The 21121-nt window shown below is 37.8% G+C and overlaps 1 long non-coding RNA gene across 2 annotated transcripts; it reads right to left on the reverse strand.

Annotated features, from left to right (window-relative positions):
- Window positions 1-790: 790 nt before the first annotated feature.
- On the reverse strand, window positions 791-2853 carry LOC127135347 (uncharacterized). 2 transcript variants are annotated; one of them, XR_007808522.1, is made up of 5 exons: window positions 2369-2853; window positions 1819-2267; window positions 1546-1635; window positions 1364-1409; window positions 791-1227 (listed from the first exon to the last, which is right to left on the reverse strand). It is a non-coding gene; the product is annotated as an uncharacterized LOC127135347 (long non-coding RNA). The 2 variants fall into 2 exon arrangements; XR_007808523.1 differs by having other exon boundaries at window positions 1323-1409.
- Window positions 2854-21121: the final 18268 nt, after the last annotated feature.

The following is a 21121-nucleotide window of genomic DNA, read 5'->3' on the forward strand; positions in this document are numbered from 1 at the left end:
ATATAAACCCTAATTCACGTATGAGGTCAATCGTTGACTTTCTAGTCAATTAGTTGACCAAAGTCAACCGTCCATTCCCAAATCCATATTGTCTCAATTTTGATAAACATTGGTCATTAGCTAGGCCTTTTCGATCATGGTGCTTTTAATTACAAAATGGATTCTAATTTAAGTTATTTGACTTTTTAATTTTCAATTTGATTTTAATTTCAAATTAAGTCTAATTTCAAATTTCAATTTAATCTTAATTGTTTTTTTTTACTAATGCTTCAAACTCTAATTGATTTTAATTTTCAAATAATTGTTAGAATTGATATCAAATTAATTTTAACAAATTATAGATTAATTTGATTTTTATTGGTTTTATTAGTTTTATTGGTTTTTTGATTTTAAATTGACATTTAGATTAGTCTTGGATTATTTCTAAAAATTCATATCCATTTTTATAACCAAATATCCATTTATCCATTAACCCTTTTAACAACCATGTCCATCAAAAATCCACCACACCATTTCTAGACTTTAAGTCAATGTATGAAACTCAAAATCTTAACTTTTCATCAATCCACATTCATGTTTAAATTCATATTTAACAATAATGTCCAATAATTTTCCAATCACAGTTAAATCCCAATTTTGGTTCAAACCAGTAATTCCAATCATAATGCAAATCTCAATAGAAATTTTCCATAACTATTCAATTTCAATTTCATTCAAATTCCAAATCTTAGTATTCAAACATTCATAAATAAACTTTCCATAATAATTTCAAATTATAGCATTCATCACATTCAACCATTCAATACAATTCACTAACTTTATAATACGATTCCATCCAAATCACAAAAATTAAAAGTTAAAAACCAATTCCAACCATAGATTACATGCTCAAAACATTATCATAGATTCTAATTCCTCTTTCCAAGCATTCCAATCCACAAGCGAAACCAATGTCCATTCATAGCCTTGCATTTCCGAGTAGTTCTTACATCATGAACCAATAACAAAACCGTACACTTGAATTTCCATACATGAGCCAATTTTGAAATCAATACATGAATCAACACAACAGCCTTTTTTCTCCTTCAGAGTTGAAGCCAACCAGTCTAAGCCTTCAAAAAGGCCATCTCCGTTAAAACCACAAGTTCTTTGTATGTGCCATTTTCTATTCCTTAGTTCAAACAGACCTAGTCCTTCACATACTTCTGTCGGTGTCATCGCTCCTTTCTACAAAAAAAACAAGAAACATTTCATATTCAAACCATCCATGACCTATAACCACAAACATATCGCAGAACCATATCAAGGCAAATGAGACTTACAAGCTGAGCCAAAACCATGATGAACCAAAGTTAGAATGTACCTGCATTCAAGCTACCATCTCAGCAAGTAGCAAATGTCTGTTAACCCTGTTAGCCAAAGACCCGAGCAAAACAATTTATGGCCATATCATAATTGCAGTTGGATATGTACCTACTACACACAAGCTACTTAAACCAAGTTCAGACCATGCCAAAATGCTATACAATTACAAATTATGATCACCTCACAAGAACATGAACCACGAAGGAATCTACTTGCACATTCTGCAACGTCCATCACAATGCCCAAACCAGACCCGCAATGAGCAAAAGCCTGCAGTTAACTCAGGCCACACAAACCAATCAAGACAACAAACAACGTGGTAATGCAAAGTCCAATTGAGCAGTTAGAAGCAAAGCAAATTCACATATCATGATCAGGGTTGTGCCAATTAATCACAGCGTGAAGCATTGCCTATAGAACCATGTAAATTTACAGCAATAACCAAGAGCTCACCATCACAAACCGAAATAAAACCTTGCAAGCTCGACATCAGACATGCATACATGTTGAAGACTGTACAAAACAATGTGAATCTCATTTGCAGAATGGCATTGTCATCAATCCATACCGTCCATTAGCACATGAGACAAGTTAGAATCATGCATATCAAAACTCCTACATCAGTCCAAACTAGGATTGCAGAAGAGTTTTGCAGCAATAAGCATACCTAGATTGCACAATAGCAGACCTCATGCATTCCTTGCCATAACCCCTTATCTGCAACACCATATGAACACACCAGTTACATGGAAAATGATACAGGTGTCTTGCAGTTCACATTATCACCTGCTGCATAAACTCATGAAAAACCTGCATAATGAGACCATGCTGCAATTCACTCAACCCGTGCTCATAATCGAAGCTTTGCAAATAACCGAAGTTTTAATTTTCACCAGTTTTCACTGCAGTAAAACACAGGTAATTAGCAAAGGCAGTAAAATTTCAAAATACCCCAAAAAGAATTAAAACAAAATAGAGTGAGAAAAGCGAAGGTTCACATTACCGTTTTCATGTCGAGCGCCAAATGAGGCAGACCAAAGTCTGAGCGCCTTAAATCAATACAGAAGATGCCCTTTTGGATTTCCGGGAGACAGCTCAAAAAAACCCTAAGTTGTTGATATAAAAGGAGGGAAGCGGAGGCGAGAAGGGGGAGGAAAAACCCTAATTCGAAAACGGCGAAAAAACCTAGATTGAAACGGCGAAGGAGAAGAACTTCAAAGAGAAAGCTTTGAGGTAAAGAAGGCAGATCCAAGCCTCACCGTCACTACCGAACCACCACCGAAGGTAGGCTTTATTGTTTGGATTGCTTTAAAGCCGTGGATTTGTGCATTTGGGATGAGGGTAGGGTATTGTGAGGTTGGTGCAAGCGAGTGGGAGATGACGAGAGATTGAGAGACGACGAGAGGTTGAGGTCGAGAGATGGAGAGAATGGGGGATGTCGTTAGTGAGGAAGACGAACACTTTTTTGGATCTGATATGCACTCTCTCATTTCCTTTTATTTTATTTATTTTAAAAAAAACATGCAATTAAAATCCACTTAATGACTTTTTCTTTTCCCCAAGAGCATTAATGGCTCTTCATCCTCTTCCCCGTGTGACTGTTAACTCTGTTTCCCACGCAGAATAGGAAGAGACCCATACTGATAGGGTCCTTAGTTTAGATTAGATTTTACTCTAAAAAATACCCAACAGACTACCTCATTCCAATTTTTTTGTTTACTTCGTATTATCTTTAGTTATTTTTGTTTATATATTTAAGTTATTATTAAGAAAACAAATGACCATAAGTGGCCTAGTGGAGAGAGATCAATTTCACTCTCTTTAGTGGGAGGGGTTCAATACTTGGGAGTAGTATATATCCCCATATTTTTATTTTTATGTTCACTATTTCATTTAAATTTTTTTATAACTTCTACTATTTATTTTACTTTTATATTAATTTAATCATTATTTAGTTGTTTATATTTTTAAATGTTTACCTTTTAGATTTAATTAATCGTTGAATTTCCGATATTGTTTTTTGTTCGATTAGTCAATTTTTGTGTGTTAGTTAATATAATTAAGTTATTGGTATCCATGTTCATACCTTTACACATGTAAATAATTATATTCAATTCAATAAACTTTCGATTTTAAACTTCACTAACTCTCCATAGTTTCGACATCTAATGCCATTTCCTCCCATTAGAATCTAGCATTCTGGTGGGAACTCGATTATATCTATAAAATTAATTCAACATACATATAAAAATGGTAAAATTAATTTTATCTCTATAATATATTTTCAAACTATCTTTACAACTCGATTTAAATTCCTTTTTTAAAAACACGAAAGAAGAGGACCATTCGAATTTCGCATTCCGGTGGGAACCCTCGAATAATCCGTCCCGAGCTTCACATTTTGGATTAAGCGTTCATTCTTTTTTCTTCATTCTTAAACACTCGATAATTAACTTGGACAAAATAAAGGCCGTTGGGATCAAGCATTCTGGCATAACCCTTTGAACATTTGATTCTTATCAAGTGGTCGTTTTCCATTAAATAGTTTTCTTAAATGATTCGAATGAAAAAGGACCATTGGAAATCTAGCATTCCGGTGGAACCCTGAGTTATCGATCCCGAGGCTCATGTCTCGTTCTCATCAAACATTCGTCTTTCAAAAATACTTAATTCCTACCTTAACACTTTTTCAATAAGGATGGAAATGGAACATGGTGTATACCGTGCACTCCTGAGATTAAGATTCAAGGTGGATGCCTTGCTTATCTTAACTCTCGTCATCGTCTAAAATTTGTCAATGCGGTTTCTTCAAACCCTTTCTCAATCAAATTTAAAACACTTAATCTTTATTAAATGCTTTTGCAAATAAGATGGAAATGGAACATGGTGTATACCGTGCACTCCCAAGACTAGGATTTGAGATGGATATCTCGCTCATCCAAGTTCTCGCCATCACTCAAAATACATCCAACCAATCAAACTCTTCCTCGCCGCCGTGCGATTAATCAAAAACCTTTTTCATAATCGAAAGACATACTGTCTTAAGGTGATGCAAAACAATGTTTCGGCCATGATTGTTGAGTCGAGATAAGTGACGTTTTTCCGAATGTAGATTTATAAATCCGTTCGATGTATGGTATGCGTCCACTCCTCATCTGTTTTGGGTAAAACAATGTTTTCATCAACTAATACAGTATAGCTTTCGCTAAAATCGACCAAAAAACAAACATTTTTCTACCCAGAACTAGGTAAGCCTTGATTTCTCTTTTGAGATATGTAGGAGCAGGATTTGTAAATCTTGTCAGGCCCACTAATAAAAAACATAGGTTTAGTCCTTCGTCAAAAATTCAAAAACATTTCTTCTCTCTTCTATTCTTTCTTGAGAAGACTAACATAAGTTAACATTCAAAACGAAACTAACTAAACGGTTCCCGTTGAATACAACGGACGTGAGGGGTGCTAATACCTTCCCCTTGCGTAACCGACTCCCGAACCCTGATATTGGTTGCGATGACCATATCTTATCCTTTCTTTTAAGGGTTTTATCGATATTTCCCCTTTCCTTTTTAGGAATAAATAAAGTTCGGTGGCGACTCTGTTCAGTCCATCATTGCGAGCGTGCGATCGCGCTTCGCTTTAAAGTTGTATCCCCATTTTTCGAGGTGCAACAGATGGCGACTCTGCTGGGGACAGGAACATCCCTAAGTGAGTCAACCCTAGTTCAGTTTAGTTTTCGTATGTGTGTTAGCTTTATTTGTTTATTTTTCTTCCTATGTTATATGCTTTCTTTATATCTGTTTTATCGCATTTTTATATATGTATATATATATTTATGTGTGGGTGTTGGGATTTTGATATCATAAATAAAGCTCTACGCCCGAGCTTCGGAAAAAGAAGAGAGAACACATAAGTTTAGAATTGGAAGTTGTGTAGTGTTAGTCCCCAAGGGCCACTCCTTGCGTGTCTAGCATGAAGACTCCCCTAGAGTAGACATGTTTGTAGATCTCGTTATAAGATAGCTAGCCTGTTGCATGACGTTGATTCATGAAGGGTCCATGACTCTAGGACCCCCTCTTAGAACCAGTTTCTGCTTTGGTGGTTGCATAATGATGGACTCCAAGGGCCTTTCCTTTTTGCACCCAATATGAAAAACCCGCTCAGAAGAGACCTTTCGTCACTCTTGTCATAAAACGGCTAGCCTGTTGCATGATGTTGATACGATTATGGTCCATGACTCTGGGAACCTTATCAAAAACGTAGAAACTATCCCGTGAGTGGGTTTATGGGTAGAAATCCTAGAACTATTTGTTAAGGAGTCTACCTAGTAGGGTGTTCTGAGTTACTCATGTTATCCCAAACTCTAACTACCCGGATTGCATTTTATTTTCATACCAAAACATAAAAAATACATTACATCCATTCATATACCATTGCATCTGCATTTGTTATCATGCATTGCATATCATTTTCCAAAAATACCAAAAAAACTCATCCATCCTTTGTCCATGATCAGCAAAGTGATTCTCAACACGCGTTTAGAACAAAGAACCATGTCTCAAGAGATGATGGACGAGCTAAGGAAAAGTCAAGAAGCATTGAAGGAGGAACTCAATCTTTTGAAGAGCCAAATGGGATGGGTCGTGAAAACCCTGCAAGCCTTATTGAGGAAAGAGGGTCATCCTATACCCATTGCTACAACAGAGGGAGCTACTACCCCACATCCATCTGGTGTTACCCCAAGTCAAGGGAAATTCTATATGGCAACTCCTCGTCTACCGGCATATGGCCCTCCCTCAAGACGTCATCATCAACATCCTCTGGCTATTCCTCCTCAAAACCACCGAAGTCAGGTTCAGAACAAAAATCGGAATCAGAACAAGAGGAACAAAAATCACAATGACCCAATTCTGGTGCCATATAGCGAGCTCTACCCACAGCTGATCCAGAATGCTTTGGTGACCCCTCGAGCTCTCACACCTACGTCACCATACCTGCCATGGTACAATCCAAATGCAACATGTGAATTCCATAAAGGAGCATTGGGACATGACCTGGATTCTTGCTTAGCGCTAAAAGCCTTGGTACGAGAACTGATTAACAAAAAGAGCTTAGTCTTTGAAGAAGATCACCAGAAGATCAAGTGCGAATACCATATTGGAATAATGGGGCACTCCATCAAGGAATGCAAGAGTTTTAAGCTCAAGCTGCAAAGATTGATTGACATAAGGTCACCAACACTCAAGGAGGAAGGCTTAGGTACATATACCTTGATTTCTAGGCCAAGTAATGAGAAAGGGAAAGGACCCTTGAAACCCCTCAAGGTTTTGTTCCACAAGGAAGATGTCAGGGATGTGGCTAATGAGCTATCATTGTTTCCTGGTAAGAGCATTGAGATACCGCCTTGGATTTCCAATGTCACGACCCATACCAATGAAAGAAAAGGAGAAGTGAAAGGAGGAAGCTTGGTGGTAAACGTTAACCCATCAACCGAATAAGTGCGAAGGTCTTAAGGGGTGTCCCCCTAAGTTAATGGATCAAGTTTGGAGAAGTCATTCCCTAAAGCTGGCAAGCATTTGTTTGTTTCAGCATTCTTTTTGTAGTTTCCTTGCATGTTGATTGTTAATTGCTTTTAAGCATTGTTGTTTTCTTTGAATTGGTAAGATTAATGAAATGTTTATGCATCTTTTGAATTAATCCAATCGTATTCACTCATTTTTCCTTTATGTTAAAAACCAAAATACTCCTCTCATTCACTTTTGTTTATCAAACTGTTGTGTTAACAAAGATTAGAAGGAGGATGATGAAAATAAAACACCTGAAATTGTTGTGGTATGCTTTTGAGTAAAACCTTGTCGATGATGTAAGGCATTGTTTCAAATCCCCAAACACTGAAGAGATAAGGAGTTAATCCCTAGTCAACCACTTTGACCCTAGAAGTTGGTGTTTATTTCGGATCTAAAACCCTTAATCTTAACCTGGGGCAAGGTAGTTATGTTCAGATAGTTTGATCGTGCATTCAATCTTTCAAAAAAATCGTCCATATGTACACCCTCGAATTAGGTTCAACCACATGTTATCCTTCGCGCACATGTTGAAGTGTCGAAGAAGTTGAGAAAATCTAAAATTAGTGTTGGTCGATCCTCATCCACCAATAATGTGGCAGTCAAAACGTTAAAAAAACAGAAAAAAGTCCGCTAAGTCAAATACCACAAAATGACTTAGGCAAAAGTTAAGCCATCCCGGTGGACCGAAAGCTTTAAGGAAGCGGTCCCGGAAAAATTAGGGATAAAATAAATCAATCAAAGGAGGTCATTAAATCCTCAACAAAAATAAAATAAGGTGACTGCCATTTCAAGAAAATTCGTCTTGAATCCTCATCACACCTTCGAACCCTCTTGGAAGTCGAATGCGTGTATCGAATTAACTGAACGTAGGATCTGGAGATCATCAAGAAGAAGGGGTGGGTAACAAATAAATTTTGAGCCTTATATCCTTTAGTTTCAAAAAAACCGTGAACCAGACCATGTTACAATCCTTAAAAGTCCTAATTGAGGCAGAGTTTATTCTGAAAACATACTACCACAAGGTTGTGTTAACCTGACTCCAAACGATTTTTATTAATCATTTGATGGCACCAACTTGCATACTGTGAGTGATTAGATCATCATTGTGTTCTTATCATTGACCCGCTCACTATATTTCACCCATTCATATCAATAAATTTTGATTTCAAATTTTTGCATAAGCATTGAATTAAAATTACCATTTATCAATGAACAATCTTATTTGCGAATCAACACTTAGCATCAAGAAATTCCAAATACAGTTGAGGAACTTGATAAAGTGAAAGAAATCCAAACAGGGGAAATCACTTTAAGGATCATTCAATCCGATCCAATCACCCCAAGGTTCAGTTAGCCAAGAGAATTTGCTTCAAGACTTAGACTGGGGCAAGTCACCTCAGAGCTCAATGAGTCAAACTATCCAAAGGACAGTCAATCAAGAGTGTACCATTCCAACATTTGGTTAGTCAAGTTCAGACCATTTCAAATTACTGGATTCACCAGACTGGCACTTTGGAGTGCCAACCGGATCAACTGAAAGCACTTCAACCTTCTTACTGACAGATACATCTTCTACACTTTTCGGGAACACAGACCCAAAAACACGACCACTACGGGTCACCTTTGTCACATCAGCAATACTCACAACAGAACTGTTCGTAGGAAATGGAACCTCTTGACCATTCTCTAACATAGTAGCATTGTACTGATACGGAAGAGCTCTATCGGATGCATATGGGATAGGGCCCGCTAACCGTATTACCAACGGCGATACCGATCTATTGCTGACTCTATTACTGTTGTTGCTGTCAAACTGAATCACCAACCTCTCTGGTGTCTTGAACACTGGTATTATGACATTCACATCATCACCCAAGTGACGGGACTGAAGAATTTGGATCATGCCTTCATCTATCAACCTCTGGATGTATCTCTTCACAACCACACAACCTCGGGTGTTAACACTGCAAATTGCACAACCATCATGGTCATGCTCATAATCACTCACCATACATATATCCTTGTGCATTGTCACCAAATAACTTCTAATGAAACGAACATCATATACTTTGAACTCCCCAGGACATCCATCTACCATGTTGACAGAAGGATTACCATGAGCGGGCAATGGGTTTGCTTTGACATTCGGCGCACGATCCTCAAAAGACATCATCCCACTTTTGACCAACTTTTGGGCTTCATATTCAGGGGGTAACAGTTCTCAATATCATGTCCAGGAGCCCCTTGGTGAAAGGCACAGTGAAGCTCTGGCTTGTACCACCATGGAAGTGGTTCTGGAATCTGTGGAGGATTTCTCGGTTGTAAAAGGTTCTTGAGAACCAGAGATGGATACAATTCAGCATAAGACATAGGAATAGGGTCGAAAGAGACCTTCTTCCTCTCGAAATTTTGTTATTGATGATGATTATTGGTGTTGTTATTGTTATAGTTATTTTTTCTTTGTTGCGGTTGTTGTTGACGTTGTTGTTGAATGGGCATTGATTGATTATTAGAAAATACTGGAATAACTGATGAAACCTGATGATGGTGTTGACGGGGTTGCGGATTTCTTCTGACATGAGGCCTCCTCTGCCTCCCAACGGATACTGCATTTGTCTCGCCTTCTTTTTTCTGGTAAACCCATTGTCGTACTTCTTGCTAGATGAAACCTCCTACTTAGACAATCGTCCCTCTCGGACGCCCTCCTCTAATCTCATCCCCATGTTTACCATTTCGGTAAAATCATTGGGGGCACTGGCAATCATTTTCTCATAGTAAAATGAGCTCAGGGTCTTGAGAAAAATCTTGGTCATCTCATTTTCTTCCAAAGGAGGGTTGATCTGAGCAACAAGCTCTCTCCATCGTTGGGCGTACTCTTTGAATGTCTCCTTATCCTTCTAAGACATCGACCTCAGTTGGTCTCTATCTGGCGCCATATGAACATTATATTTATATTGCTTTACAAAAGCCTTATCCAAATCATTGAATGTGCGGACACTCGCATTATCCAAACCCATGTACCACCTCAGAGCGGCACCAGTCAGACTGTCTTAGAAATAATTAATCAATAACTGATCATTATCAGTTTGCATCAACATCTTTCTATCATACATGACGAGATAACTGAGTGGACAAGTATTCCCTTTATACTTTTCAAAGTCAGGGACTTTGAACTTCATCGGGATCTTAACATTGGGAACTAAGCAAAGTTCCACGGTACTCTTACCAAACAAATATTTTCCCCTCAAGGTCTTCAACTCCTTTCGCAGCTCAAGGAATTGGTCTTTCATTTCATCCATATTTTCATAGACATCCGGACCCTCATATGGCTCAGAATGGTAGATGGTATCCTCAACACGAGGCAGAGTATGAACAATCGGTGGTGGCATAAACATGACTGAGCTAGATGTCGGCATGGAAGTAAAGGTAGGCGCAAAACCCTCGGGCACAAAGTTGGGCGGCACTCCCCACGGGAATCTGTCAGGCATGGCAGGATCGAACTGAGTGGCAGGCACGGTTGAAGAAAAAACCTTTGAAATGACAGTCCTTTGAGGAGGAGAAGTTGCAGGTGTTGGAGAAGATTGACTCTGAGCATCTATAACTGACTCCATCATGGCAGTCAGGTGGGAAATCTCGTCTTTCAAGTCTCTGTTCTCTTGCTCTAAGTGTTCCATGATTTGCGGATGATTGACGCGAGTATTATATCGATGAGTCAGCTTGGCTGAAGCACAGAAGAATGGCCAATGAGACATCTGACGGGAGAAAAAACCTGTTATGCAAATGATGCATGAAATACAATGCTTTGATTGTTTTTATTTTCAAGGAACATACTATTTTATTTGTAAATATATAATAAAAACAATTTCATAATCTGATTGACCATAAAAATCTCTTTTATTTATATAATTGGAAGGATTACACTTAGTACAATTTCATAAACCAAAAATGCAAAAATACAAGAGAAAATGAGACTAATCATCTTAAGGACCCCCTAACAACGGTGTCAGATGATCTGGTTGCAGGCACGTACTTCCTTCGGATGCGTCGGATCTTGGACTCAAAAGAAGTCTTCATCTGAGCCTTCTCAAGGACAAGCTGGTCAACAATCTTCTTCCAGGCAACGGAAGGCCGAGGCATGCTAGAGGAAGATGAAACCTCTGTCTCTTCACTACTCGGTCTTCAAGAAGTTTGATAAGTGCATCCTTGTCCTTAGACTTAAGCTGCAACTCCTCATGCTTTTTGCTCAAAGCGCAGAACCGCTCTTCCCACATATCCTTCTCTTGCTTCATCTTGGTGAGTGCGTCTTCCAACTCCTCTACATCTTGGTTAGGGAGAGTTGATGGCTCAACCACAACCATAGACATAGGTCTCTCACAAGTATACGACATCTTCAACTCCAAAGCTCTCTTCTTCACCCAAAGAGTGTAAGCTTCCAAAGCAGGGTTATAGTTGATTCCTCCTTGTGTACCAATGAGAGGCACATTAGAGAATTCACCACAACTATCAACAATCTCCAAGCTACTCAATGAAGAATCATACCAAACTATATCATCATTAGTGATAGACATAAGTCTCTGAGACCACCGTAGACATTGTTTGTTCTCCACAAAAGCAGGTGTCTGAGGCAAGTGCGAAATAAACCACTTGTACAGAAGAGGAACACAGAAGACAATAGTTCCACCACCTTTAAAATTCCTTAGATGCAAAGAGAAATACATATCACCCAATAAAGTAGGCACAGGATTCCCAATCAAGAAGATTCTAATGGCGTTAACAACAACGAAACCATCAATGTTAGGGAACAAGACTAACCCATAGATGAGCAACACAAAGATAGCTTCAAAAACATCCATATTACCGGCTTGAGCAAAGGTAGTAGCTTCCTTGATGAGGAACTCAGAAGTCAACCCAAACAGTCCTCCTTTCTTCACCTAATTAGCCTTAACCTCGGACTTTTTCAGATGAAGAGTGATCCGCTATTGCACACGGGTCAAAATGAGCGGAAGCGACAACTCGAGTACCGTATCGTAAAGAATCTTGTATTATTCTTAACCTAATGAAATTGATTTAAGGGGGGTTTATGTTTAGTAGTCGATTTAGAAAACAAAGCAAAAAAAGTGATTAAAATAAGCGATTATAAAATAAGCCAATCTACTATTTTCGGTTTCCGACTAATCACTGGTTTTTACCTACCAATTCCCTAAGCGGCTTTGATCTCTATTCGATTCAAATTTGTATTCCTATATTATGAATTAAGCAAACGGATAAATACACTTGTGAATTAAGCAAACACGATTTACAAACGCAATTTAACGACAAAGCGACGAAAACGACGGTTAATAGTTAGGAATGCAATCATACGAATTTAATCAAAACCATTCCATAAAATACAGATTAAGCAAATGAAATTTCAAAGAATAGAATTGAAAGAGAACGAAATAAAATTGGTAGAATAAAAACCTCAAAGCCTTGGAAATTCGGTTACAGCAGATTGACTCCAGGAGATTAGTTCCTTTTCATGATCGCACAAAAGCAAAAAGTTATTGGGAATAATTTTTTGTGTTTGCTACAGTACCGCGGGTTCCCTTTTAAACAGAATAAGGGTTTCACTTATAATTCAAACTGGGCCGGAGAACCTAAATTTGGCCCAACAAATGGCCGAAAAGAAATTATTTCCTAAAGTACAAAACTTCAACGAATTATTTGAGACGTCTTCACTCTTAAATAACTTTTGTCTTCAACACTAAAGTTGTATCCCTTTCTCTTAGATTTCCAACGCATGTTAGAACACACAAAACGGCATCTCGTAGCTCAAGTTATGATCTAAACAGTGGACAGGTATCAAATAACCGCTAAAACTGAAAATAGAAAATGAAAATAGATTAAAGGCAAACATGAACTTAAATCTAAAATTATAATAAAATATCAAAATAAGTAAAATAAACTAGACAAATGCCTAAGTACAATTATAGAAGAATGTGCATCAAAATGCACTTATCAAATTCCCCCACACTTGAACTTTTGCACTCCGAGCAAAATTACAATTTCAAAACAAAAGGAAAGAAAACAGAGGATGCACTTCCCAAAGTTTTCAAGATACAAGGTATAAGCATAATTCTAAGTCTAAGCTTCAAGAACATGGTGTTAGTAAGCAACTTTTTGTGACATTCAAAGCAGATAGACAAACATATTACCAAAAATTACATCAACAACAGTAAGATCCTCACAAGATATAATTCACTCAACTCTCAAGTGTTTAGATTAACTGTTTACACTCAAAGCACAATATGAAAATTAGTACTGTGATCGGCCACCATTTACACTCAGTTTTCATCATCTATCCAGCATGAAATCTTCATGAATCGGTAACTTTTGCGTTTTATTTTAGTGATTTCTTCTGCTTATTGCATTTTATGAATTTCCGTTTGTTTTATGTTTCATTAGTGGTTTTCCGCATTTTGTCGCATTTTATACGTTTCTGTGTAGAATGTTGGTTTCCAAGTTTGATTAAAAGTCCGCAAGTGTTTACCGGAAGAAGGGATGTTAGAGGCTGAAGAAAAAGCAAAAAATGAACAAAACAGGGGGCTGACACGGCCCGTGTCAGCATGTGCATAACAGCCAGCAAAAATCCAGTAAAATAGTGGGCTGACACGGGTGCCCGTGTCACCTGACACGGCCCGTGTCAGCAGGGCGTGTCTTATGCACCTATAGAGGAGCCAACACGGGCAGCAGTGTCACCTGACACGGCCCGTGTTGGCCATTTCGCTCAAAATTCTGATTCTTCAAATTTTTACTCCTGTGGACATCCGAAGGGCATTTTGGGCATTTGGCATTATTTTTAGTTGTTTGGAAACTATTTAGTTGGATTGGAAGCACTGAAAGGGGGACTTTTTGGATCGTGAAAAGAAAAGATATGAAGAGAGGAAGCAACCTTGCAAGGTGTGGAGAAGAGAAGAGATCTTCAAGATCGGAAGAAATTGAAGATCAACTTTCATCAACAACTTGTAATGTCTTTAATTTGTAATCTTTTATCTTTGAATATTATGAGAGGCTAAACCCCTCAATGCTAGGGGGTGTCCCTGAATTGCTACTATACGAATATTTGATCCACGTTCCTATAATCATTGATGTTTTTGTAATTCAAATTATTATACAACGTGCTTAATGCTTAATTTTATTGGACAAATGAAATCCTCATTTCTGGTTAAGCTTTAGGTTGGACAAACCGCCTTATCACGTGTTGTATAATAAAACCCGCGTTTAATCACTTAGGAATGAGGATCAAACTGTGGTTACCGTAAATTCTTGATAAAATAAATATTTCTAAACAGCAAATTGATTGACTAAGGAATTAGGAGTGAAATTGCCTGTTAAATGGTTTTGGCTAAGGAATTAGATAAAAACTACTCTGGAGAAACTGTTTTGAATTATAATAGCATCGATGTTACATGATATAGAAAAAGTGGAATACACAGCAATTCATACACCTGGCCTTAGCATTATTTCTCATTTTGGTCAAACTGTTTTTATACGCTTTATATTTTTATTTCTTATCAGTTGTGAAAACAATCATCAAACCCAACCCCATATGAACGTTTGTTCAATTGAATTATTCTAAAAATCGCTACTTTCTACGCAGTCCGCGAGATCGATACTCGGGATAACTCCCTTTTTATTACTACATTGGTGCAAATAATACACTTGCTATTTTCCCGATCATACTACCATAAGCTTGAAAAGACTCTAACATTCAAAATTGGAATACATGCACACAAAGATCAAAAGTACTTTTATTTGGTTGTAACGTGGCCAATGTAAGGGTGAGATAAATCCTAGGGGATACTATGCTAAAATTCAAAGAGATAAAAGAGACTTAAAAGAAACTACGAGAGTTGAATTTACAAAATATTCCGTTCACTTGAACAACTCTATAGCAATTGTTTTCTCTTCTCCTTCCTCTTTTTATTCATTTTCATTTTTTTTAGAAGGAGTATGTATTGACATCCTTCTATTTTTTTCATTCACTTTTTTTCTTTTCCTATTTTATTTTTTTATTTTTTTTATTTTTCTGCCAACTTTCGAAATGTTACAAACATAATTATTCAACCTCACACAACTCCAAACAAGACTCTTTCAACCCTTTGAATCGGGTGATAACATTGTTTTTCACTTCTTGGCTTGTAATGAGTTTTAAACAAAAAAGGGAGAATATGCTCAAGGGGGTTTCAAACAAGGGATGAAATTATTTCAGGGTTGACTTTTTGGCTAACTGGCTAAAAAAAACAAAAAAAAAACAAAAACAAAATTGTCTTTATCATATCAGTGTGCACAAGTAAACAACAGCATCAACAAGAGTCAATTCAAGTTCTAGAGACTAACAGACATGAGTGAATCACACAAGAAAGAAAGATATGGATTTTTATATGTTATCCATATAAGGCTCAAATCTCACCAGGGTTAATGATCTACTGCTAAAGATATACAATTTAGAGTTTAGTCATACCTATCATACTAAAAATGTACAACAAATTTTTCACATCACACCACAAGATTTTAGTCAAGAGAACTAAGAAAAATACTCAAAATTGTAACTCAAAAACCAAGGGAAAAAACATGCCATTTTTTTATTTATTTTAAATTTTAACCAAAAACAGAGAAAAATTGAAAACAAAACAAAGAAAACAAAACAAATAAATGGTTCCCTCCCCCACACTTAAAATATGCATTGTCCTCAATGAAAGGACACAACTATTAAATAAGAATGAGAGGAAAGGAAAAAGTGCTCCCTGGTCAAGTTGCAGGGTAGGTGGGCTTTTTCAAGGAAAGCTCTTCTAAAAGTGCATCTTCAGGCACCGCACTTTCATGGAACATCTTCAGGCGCTGCCCATTGACCTTAAAGGTTTTATCAATACCTGCACTTTTTATTTCTACTACACCATGAGGGAAAATATTAGTAACAATAAAAGGGTCAATCCACTTGGATTGAACTTTCCCAGCCATAAGCTCAAGGCGGGAGTTAAACAGTAAAACCTGTTGGCCCATAGAGAATTCCTTCCTAGAAATCATCTTATTATGGAAGTTCTTAGTTTTCTCTTTATAAATCCTAGAGCTCTCATAAGCCTCTAGCCTAAGTTCTTCAAGTTGTTGTAATTGGAGTTTTCTTTCAATACCTGCTTGTTGCATCTCCAAATTATAACTTTTTACCGCCCAATAAGCATGACGTTCTATCTCTACAGGAAGGTGACATGCCTTACCAAAAACAATTTGATAGGGGGACATCCTTATTGGTGTCTTAAAAGTGGTTCTTTGAGCCCAAAGTGCGTCTTCTAGACGACGGCTTTAGTCCTTCCTGTTTGGTTGCACCATTTTCTCTAAGACCTGTTTGATCTCCCTGTTTGAGATCTCAGCTTGCCCGTTAGTTTATTGGTGATATGCGGTAGAGACTCTGTGCTCAACTCCATACTTCCGGAGCAAAGCTTCCATGGTGCGATTACAGAAATGAGTGCCTTGGTCACTTATGATAGCTCGGGGGATTCCAAACCTACAAAAAATATTGGACCTGACAAAATCTGCAACAACTCTTCGTTAGTCCTAGTGGGGATAGCTTCCACCCACTTCGAAACATAATCAACAACAAGCAAAATGTATAGAAAACCAAATGACATAGGAAAGTGACCTATGAAGTCAATTCCCCATACATCAAATACCTCACAGAAAATCATAGGTTGCTGAGGCATTTCACTCTTACGAGTGATGGTTGTATCTGTTATTTGGCACTCTTTACAAGTTCTATAGGTCTCATAGGCATCTTTAAAAATAGTGGGCCAATAGAAACCTGAGTCTAACACTTTTATTGCAGTCCTTTGAGGACCAAAGTGCCCCCCTACTTGAGAAGCATGAGAAAGATGCAAAATAGATTCAATCTCATAGTCGGGGACACATCTCCTAATTACCTGATCACTACCAAACTTCCAAAGATATGGATCATCCCAAACATAATATTTGGTGTCACTCTTGAGTTTGTGAATTTATGTCCTAGATGCACCTGCAGGAAAAACATCGGCAACAAGATAATTAACAATATCAGCAAACCAAGGAGTAACCCCATGCAAAAGTAAAAGCTGCTCATTAGGAAAGTCATCCTGAATGGGAAAAGGACCTTCATCCCTCTCTATCCTTCTCAAATGATCAGCCACCAAGTTCTCAGCTTCACTTTTATCTTTAATCTCCACATTAAACTCTTGGAGCAACAACATCCATCGAATCAATCTCGGTTTTGCTTCTGGCTTCTTTAACAAGTATTTTAAAGCTCCATGGTCAGTAAAAACAACAACCTTAGAACCTAGAAAATATGATCTGAATTTATCAAGAGCAAAAACCACAGCTAGAAGTTCCTTTTTAGTGGTGGTGTAATTAGATTGTGCAGAATCTAAAGTCCTAGAAGCATAATAAATAACATGGGCAACCTTGTCAACTCTTTGTGCAAGGACCTCCCCAGCAACATAGTTAGAAGCATCACACATAATCTCAAAATGGAGGGTCCAGTCAGGGGGCTGGATGATAGGGGAGGAGGTCAATGTTTTCTTCAAGAAGTCAAATTCTCTTTTGCAATTGTCATCAAAGTTGAAAGTGACATCATTCTTCAACAAGTTTGACAGCGGAAGAGCTATCTTGCTGAAATCCTTTATGAAGCGCCTATAAAAACCTGCATGACCAAGAAAAGAACGAATCTAACGAATGCAAGATGGGTAAGGAAGTGTAGAAATAACATCAACCTTAGCAGGGTCTACTGAAATTCCTTTTTTAGAAATTATGTGACCCAGGACAATTCCATGTTCGACCATAAAATGGAATTTTTCATAATTTAAAACAAGGTCAGTTTCGATGCATCTCTCTAAAACCAAACTTAAACTATTCAAACATCCATCAAATGAAGAACCATAAATAGTGAAATCATCCATAAACACTTCCATGCAATTTTCAATAAAATCAGCAAAAAGCTAATCATGCATCTCTGAAATGTGCCAGGAGCATTACAAAGACCAAAAGGCATCCTCTTGTAAGCAAATGTACCAAATGGACACGTAAAAGTGGTCTTTTCTTGATCTTCTAGAGCAATATGAATCTGAAAGTAACCTGAAAAACCATCAAGAAAACAATAGTGTGATTTACCAGGTAGTCATTCAAGCATTTGGTCAATGAACGACAAAGGGAAGTGATCATTTCTAGTAGCCTGATTCAATCTCCTACAATCAATACAAACTCTCCAACTATTCTGAACTCTAGTGGGAACAAGTTCATTTTTTCATTTTTGACCACTGTGAGTCCAGATTTCTTAGGTACAACCTTCATTGGGCTTACCCATTTACTATCAATGATAGGATAAATGATACCTGCTTGCAAGAGTTTGGTTACCTCTTTCTTTACAACATCGAGAATCAAAGGATTAAGCCTCCTTTGGGGCTGCCTCACTATTATACAACCATCCTCAAGTAAAATCCTGTGCATACACATTGAGGGACTAATGCCTGGTATGTCAGCCAATGTCCACCCAATCGCCTTTTTATGCTTCCTCAAAACCTGCAAAAGCTTATTTTCTTGATTGAAATCAAGGTTAGAATAAGCATATTTCAGATTTCCAAGGAGTTGTTTCAGCTCTAAGGAAGGTGGTTGCTCAATGGATGGGGTGTTTGGGACAGTCGGGATGTCGAGAGCTTCAACTGTATAAACAGCTTCATGGACATCTTCACTTGTAGGAGAAATGTTACCCTGCAAGGCAGCATCAATCTCAGCACATACAACACAAAGGTTAGTGTCAGTACAATCATCACATGAATAAACATCATCAAACCCCGATAGAGATGGAAAATCAAGTGAAAACAATTCAGAAAAAGTGTCATCAACCAACTCAGAGATCAATTCAATATGAAAAATAGAATGCTGCTCCAAGGTATGTTTCATGGCATCAAAAATGTTAAATTTTGCGACAATGTCACCAAATTCCATGGACATGGTTCCATCGTCGACATCAATTTTTGTTTTCACCGTTTTTATGAACGGTCTGCCTAAAATGATGGGCGATCTGCTTGAATTTGTTTCTTCATATATGTCCAGGATGTAGAAATCTACAGGAAAAATCAAGTCATTAACTTGAACAAGCACATCTTCCACTACTCCAATAGGGCGAGCATTGCTTCTGTTCGCCAGTTGAATGATTAAACATGTATGCTGCAAAGGACCAAGATCAAGGTTATTATAAACAGAAGTAGGCAAAACATTAATTCCCGCTCCCAAATAAAGCATGCAATTTTCGAATTTTCTATCCCTAATGGTACATGGAATAGCAAAAGTTCCTGGATCCTTGCACTTTTGGGGTATGGCCTGATTGAGGGATGAAACAGTAGCTTTTTCAGGTGAATGTTTAGGCTGGATAAGGGCTGAAATGTTTCGTTCCAAATTTACTCTCTCATTTCCCTCCAACCTTCTCTTACTTGTGCACAAGTATTTTAGAAATTTTGCATACTTTAGAACCCTCTTAATAACATCAAAAAGCGGAATGTTTACCGCCACTTTTCTGAACACATCTAAAATCTCTCTCTCCTTGTCTCCATCATCAGTCCTTTTATTTTTCAATATTCTATGTGGGAAGGGAATTGGTGGCACATACTCCTTCTCTTTTTCTTTTTCAGTTTCTACCACAACAGAGGGTTCAGTTTCTATCACAATGAAAGAAGGTTCAGGTGTTACCTCAAGATTTTATTTTATTTTTGGGCTGGTTCTGTTACCTTCCTGGATCTCAATGAAATTGCACTCACATTAGCATTAGGGCCTTTTGGATTCACAACTGTTTGGGCAGGAAGTTGGTTTGATCCTTGGTCTTGTTGCATGGCATTCTTCAAAGTGGCAAGCTGTCCAATCTGTGTCTGCAAAGTCTGAATACTGGAATTTGTTCGTTGCTAAAATTGGAGATTGTTCACAGCCATTTGTTTGACAAGATCCTCTAATGAAGGTCCAGAAGGTGCAGAGGTGGAGACTTGGGGAGTGGTCTGTGGTTGTGGCAGGGGTATGACTAATTGTTGTTGGGTGGGCTATTGGTTTCCATATCAAAGGTTTGGATGGTTCCTCCAATTGGGGTGATATTTGTTGGTGTAAAAGTCATGAATGTTGTACCCTTTCTGATTGTTGCTTTGGTTGAAAAAGTTAGTTGCATATGCTTGAGGCAACTGAGTGACCGACTCATCTTGAAGAATAGGACATGTGTCAGTTGGATGTTCAGTGGAAGTATAAATACCACACAACTTTGTTGTTTAAGGTTTACTCACTGCCATTTGTTTCACTAAAGAAGTAAGCTCTTCAATTCTGGTTTCTAAAGCCTTGTTGGAAGAGGAAACCTAAATTTCATTCACACCTTTTGTTTGGACAATAGAATTATTTTTGGTTGTGAACTGTTGGGAATTGAGTGACATGTTCTCAATCAGGGCTTTGGCAGCAACTGGAGTTTTATGGACAAGTGCTCTACCACTAGCAGCATCAAGAATGTTTCTATCCATTGGTGTAAATCCCTCATAGAAATACTGAATAAGTAGTTGTTCAGTAATTTGATGTTGAGGGCAGCTGGATACTAATTGTTTGAATCTCTCCCAATACTTAGCCAATGACTCATTTCTCTGTCTAATACCACATATATCTTTTCGGATTGATGCAGCCCTGGAGGTAGGAAAGTATCTCTCTAGGAAGACTCTCTTCAAATCAGTCCAAGTCGTGACAGAATTCGGCTCAAGATAATATAACCAATCCTTGGAAGCACCCTGTAGTGAAAACGGGAAGGCTCTCAGCTTGATGTGATCTTCGGTGATTCCTTCAGGTCTCAATGGTGTATAGCAAACAACCTGAAATTCCTTAAGATGCTTATGCGGATCCTCACCTACAAGACCACTAAACCTTGGCAATAAGTGTATTAAACCAGATTTCAACTCAAAAGGAACAGTAACATCAACATATTCAATACATAAACAATTGTAATTCATATCAGGAGCAACAAGCTGCCTTAGTGTTCTTTGTTCATCCATGTTATTAAAATCAAGTTTAGAATCAGAATCAAATAAGTTATGTGAATAGTTAGAATCAGAATCGCTAACGGGTGGTGAACTAGTGCTAGCTTGATTTTCTCTACGGCGTGCGTGCAAGTCTCT

Source organism: Lathyrus oleraceus, chromosome 4 (genome assembly GCF_024323335.1).
Source record: "Lathyrus oleraceus cultivar Zhongwan6 chromosome 4, CAAS_Psat_ZW6_1.0, whole genome shotgun sequence".
Classification (NCBI taxonomy): Eukaryota; Viridiplantae; Streptophyta; class Magnoliopsida; order Fabales; family Fabaceae; genus Lathyrus; species Lathyrus oleraceus.